A 493-nucleotide genomic window follows, 5' to 3' on the forward strand; every position below is an offset into this window, starting at 1 on the left:
TCGATGCTTCAACCTTCACACTATGTTTAAACACCTCGCGCAACCTTGGACGTGTGTGTGTGTGTGTGTGTGTGAGAGAGACACAGGTCGTATTAACAGTATGTGCTGTGAGATTGTTTATCATTAATAATATTATATCTCATTACTTTGGCCATTCAGCATGGGATTGAGTCAAGTTTGATGCACACGTGAGCCGACTCCTGAAGGGCTTAATAATTCAGGTGTTGAGTCGGATCGTGTGTGTTTTGGAGAATCAGACGTGTCTCCTGGAGCTGCATGTGCACTTCATTCACCATGGAGAATGTGAGATGTTATCCCAAGAACTGCTGGTATTAACGTGTTTATTTTCCCCTCACTGTGGGTGGGTGTGTGTGTGTGTATGTGTGTGTTCTGATATTGTTGATGCTGATCATATTGTTTTGGATTTTTTGTGTGTAAGTTATCCAGTGTTAGTTAAAAAACAAACAAACAAACAAAAAAACATGTCCATGTG

Source organism: Tachysurus vachellii, chromosome 18 (assembly GCF_030014155.1).
Source record: "Tachysurus vachellii isolate PV-2020 chromosome 18, HZAU_Pvac_v1, whole genome shotgun sequence".
Lineage (NCBI taxonomy): Eukaryota > Metazoa > Chordata > Actinopteri > Siluriformes > Bagridae > Tachysurus > Tachysurus vachellii.